The sequence below is a fragment of the Rhea americana genome, unplaced genomic scaffold (assembly GCF_003343005.1).
Source record: "Rhea americana isolate MKP2758 unplaced genomic scaffold, rheAme1 scaffold_37, whole genome shotgun sequence".
NCBI lineage: Eukaryota > Metazoa > Chordata > Aves > Rheiformes > Rheidae > Rhea > Rhea americana.
Window position 1 is genome coordinate 6,364,440 of NW_028186501.1, and position 4,898 is coordinate 6,369,337.

Genomic DNA, 4,898 nt, shown 5'->3' on the forward strand with positions numbered 1-4,898 from the left:
TGCCAGGATAGTGCCACTCGAGGTGGGGTGGGGGGGGGGGACACGAAGCCATCGGTGGGGGAGTTGGGGACACTGGACAGGACTCACAGGAACTGCTGAAGAGCTGGAAGCTCTTTGGAAGCTCTTTGTCCCCGGCTCCACTTGTTCCTCCTGCACCAGACTCTCGGCATCACCCTCCAGTTTTGCCAGTACGTTTTGCAGGTTTTCCTCCCAGGAGCAAGAGTGAGGCARTGATATTCCTACCTTGTGCAGTAGCATAATGCTGGAGCTCTGCCATGGGCTGGGATTCCCGTAGTGGTGTCTCTGCCCCCTCCTGCTCATTCCTGGCACCTGGGATGCCAGGAATAAATTACTCTGGGAATGAAGCATGGTGAAGTGCTCTGGATGTGCACAGTGGTTTTTATTTTTTTATTTTTTACGAGAATGCCTGAAGGCTGCTGATAAATAAATCAGTTTGTAGTTGTAGTTAGAGATTGTTACTCAATGAGCAGAAAAACCACAGATCACAACTGCAGAGTGATATGAGTTGGAGACTAACTACTYGGGATCACTGCAGATTGGGAATGAGTGAGGTGCACCTGGGGGACCAGGATGGGGGGYAATGAGAGGCAGGTGCTGAAAATAGGTTATTTCCAACAGAAATGCAAGGCTGATTCTGCAAGCCAGCATTCAAGGCAGCTGGGGCACATTGTAGCTGGGCTGTGCTTGTAGGTGACTTGTCTGCAGCCACGAGATGGCCCCATGCGCTGGCTTGGCTTGGGGACAGAATTGTTTAGGTTGGCAAAAAAACTATGTATATGTCATGCTTACAGAGCTGTATATAGAAAGTTCTGTATGTATGTAGATACATATTTATTTGTTAAAGATTTTTCTTAGGTAAACAAAAACCTGAAAGGGAGAGGGATACTTTTGCACCAGAATTTAGTCAACAAGAAACAATCCTTTTGTCCTCATTGAGATTTTGTTTTTAGGTAAAGTTTAGGGAATCCTGCAAACTGCAGAGATATCAAGCCCCTGATTTTCTTTTCCCATCTTCTGCTACTTCTGCAAGGCAGTACTTGTGCATCTCAGTTGGTGTGGTCCAATCAAAGCTTTTTTTGTTGCAGTCCCTTTATAGCACCGGAGGGAGGGAGGTGATTAGGGGAGTGCTAATTATTGCATCTCACTGGGAGTCTAATTGCAGTTGTCACCATCTAATGAGCCCTCTAATGTCCCCAGGGGCCTGATGCCTGCGAGGGGAAAAAGTCCATTGGGCAAAAACCATGATGCCCGAGTAACCTGGACCACCACCTTAGCTGCCATCACTTGCTTTGGAGCATGTGAGTCTCAACTGTGGGCCAGCAAAACTGTCTTCTGAGTGTGAACATCGTTGCTGCCTTTCAATCGTCTCAGGAAGTCATGGGCACTCTTTACAAACCTTCTAAAATATAACCAGCTATTTCGAGGTAGCGTGCAGAGAGAGAAAGTGATGCTGATGCACTGGGTGTTTCTACAAGGGAAGACTGTTTCTACAGGTGCCACTCATGATGTCAGGTTTGCTGAACATTGCATAACTGATATTGGATCATTTGGCTCAGGGAATTTCACTTGCCTTTGCATTGTTCATAAGTGGTGTTTTTCTAGGAAAGTTGATCACTAGCATTATTTTTGGTGGGATATTCAGAGCATTGGATAGATACTTTTGCTCACTTGGCGTTCAAGCAAAGGGTAGTAGCTCTGTGCCAGAAAGACCACTTGGAAGGTTCATTTCAGATTTCATTTCCCCATGTTATAGTCACTCAGCTCCTGAATGGCTGAAACAGCTCTAATTTCTGTGATCACACTTGTTTTATTGAAAGGAAAGACTTTACATGATGTAAAAAGTCATGTAGCTATGTAACTATGACCTGGACGAAGGCACAGAGTGCCTCCTCAGCAAGGCTGCTGATGATACSAAGCTGGGAGAAGTGGCTGATACACCTGAGGGCTGTTCTGCCATTCAGAGAGACCTGGACAGGCTGGAGAGTTGGGCAGAGAAGAACCTCATGAGGTTCAAGGGCAAGTGCAGAGTCCTGCACCTCAGTTGAAATAACCCTAGGCACCAGTACAGGCTAGGGGCTAACCTRCTGGAGAGCAGCTCTGCAGAGAAGGACCTGGGAGCGCTGGCAGATGACAAGTTGACCATGAGCCAGTAATGTGCCCTTGTGGCCCGAAGGCCARTGGTATCCTGGGGTATGTTAGGAAGAAAGAGTGTTGCCAGCAGGTTGAGGGAGGTGATCCTGCCACCCTACTCAGCCCTGGGGAGGCCTCATCTCGAGTCCTGCATCCAGTTCTGGGCTCCTCAGTACAAGAGAGACATGGAGCTACTGGAGAGATTCCAGCGTAGGGCTACAAAGATGATCAGAGAGCTGGAGCATCTGCCCTCTGAGGAACGGCTGTGAGAGCTGGGCCTGTTTAGCCCGGGGAAGAGAAGACTGAGGGGCGATCTTATCAATGTCTACAAGTACCGGAAGGGAGGGTGTCAAGGGGATGGGGACAAATTCCTTTCAGTTGTCCCATGCAAAGGGACAAGAGGCAATAGGCACAAACTGAACCACAGGAAGTTCTGTCTGAACATGAGGGGGRATTTCTTCCCTGTGAGAGTGACAGAGCACTGGAASAGGTTGCCCAGAGAGGTTGTRGAGTCTCCTTCTTTGGAGAAATTCAAGGCCAGCCTGGATGCAACTCTGTCTACYGTGCTCTAGGCGACCCTGCTGAGCAGGGAGGTTGGACTAGATGATCTCCAGAGGTCCCTTTCTACCTTACTGATTCTGTGATTCTGTAAACTGGCTTCTTATAATAACTTATAAAGTTATTTGGGCTTTGAGGGCAGTAACAGGATTTAATTGCCCCAAGCAGCCCTATCGAGACCCCTGCCATGGCCCAGGTACCCCATTTGAGCCCAGACCTTGGCCCCTCTCTCCAGGATGGACCCTGGACCTTGCTTATTGCTTGCAGTGCCTGGGGCTGGTAACAGACCCCACTGCTGGCCCCAGCTCTGCTCGCTGTGTCCATCCCCACAGGTCTGTCAGGCAGGGCACTACCTAGTCCAGGGTCTCCTCGACTCCCAGCTCGTTCCCTGTGGTGGATAGCCCTGCTCMTGTGTCCCCCTGGCAAACGTGGCCGAAATAATGTGTATTTTCACCTTTATAGAGATACTCTTTTAGCGTTAACAGCACTGTGTCACTACGTGGGGATGTGTGTGTGGGGGTGGTGGGACAGAGCACCCCCCCTTTCCCTTAAAAGGCAAGACAAATTTGGATTTGAAGTACTGTGGGAGTCTTGCTTTAGGACAAGGACCAAGACCCAGGTTTGCCTTTTCAGCTGTGGGATCTGGGCTTTTGTTGTTTTGGGGGTGCTTCTGGAACTTAATGTTATTGAGATGAATCACAGTGCTAAATAATGAGCTAATAACCATCAATAATTAAATGCTGTCACTACTGATGCAATTAATTCTATAGCTAACTAATAATGATTACAAAGATTAATTATTCTAAGGATTTAATGGTGAGATGGCTTAAGTACAAAATTATTTTGGCATCCATGTGCAGCAGTCCCTTTTCCTGATCAGTACTTTGGCCAAAGTAATCCTCTAATACTTCTTCCCCTCCCTTCCCATTCCTGGATGTTGGTAAAAGTTAACCCCAAACAGTCGAATTTGGCTGATGGCTGGGTGAGAGAGAGCTCAGGAGCACATTGGGACCCCTCAGTACAGGCCAGGGCTTATTGGCAACAGAAAGGAGGGTATTTTCTGGGGATCTGGAGTTTCTGCAGAGTTTCTTGCAATCTGACAAGCTGTGGCGTTGTCGGACTGAGATCAAGCCTGGAYACAAGGATCCACCTGCAAGGACACAGAGGTGGAGGGAGAATTTAAACAGCCCCTTTCACTTACTTCTTTATTTCTGACCTAATCACTAGAAATTGTCTGTTTTTGGAAGGATATATTGTTGCTGTTTATAATCTTCTGAGGTTCAAAACCTTTTTTGGGGACACTCAGTTGAAAGAAAAACTCCATATGAGGCCAAATCAAAGCTTGGGCTGATCTAGGACTCCACTGCAAGAAGATCTGGAGACTTATTTATTTACTTATTTATTAAATTTTATTCCTCAAGGATGTGCAGAGGACACCTACAGCAAGGGAACCAGGAACCATCTTGTTTCTTCCCTGGGATCTCCCTGCATTAGAGGCTTGCTATAGATTATCTGGTGCCCCATTGCAGAGCTGGGGAACAATATTCTCCTCTGAGGGCCCAGGGACCTCCCCTGAGGACCACACTAGGTCTACCAGCAATCAGAGCAAAGATCTCCTGCTGAAAAGGCCCCGGTGCTGCGGCTGTGCCAGGGCGCAGGCTTCCTGGGCTTCATGTAAGCAATGCATGCATCACTGGTTTGGTCATGGCATGTGGTTGTCAATACTTGCAATTCTTCTGCCCCTTTTTCTTCTAGTGGTGAATGTTTCCATTCCTGCTTCATTCTCACTGATCCTAACATAGTAGCCTAGTAAATCTGATTTTTGTCCACTGCTAGGAACATTGCAGCCCTCCCAAGCAGAGACCTCTGGGTGCTGATGGCTTATACAAACCGTCTCTGCAGAAGATGCCCAGAAATCCTTATTTCTCTGTCAAGCTCTGCTGGCAGTTCTCAGGGCTTCTCTCCCAGAGCACAAATGAAATGGTAGCATACCCTCCAGGAAGTTTGTTGGGGTGGCTTCTCAGCTAACATCAGGCACTGACATTTCACTATATCCAGTACTGTTTAATGAATTAACCTGTGGAGTGTACACTGTGCTGAGAGACACCATATATTAAGGGAGAAGAAGGATATAATCCTTACGGAAAACACTTGCTTTCTGCTGTGAAATGAATACAGTATGATTCGGT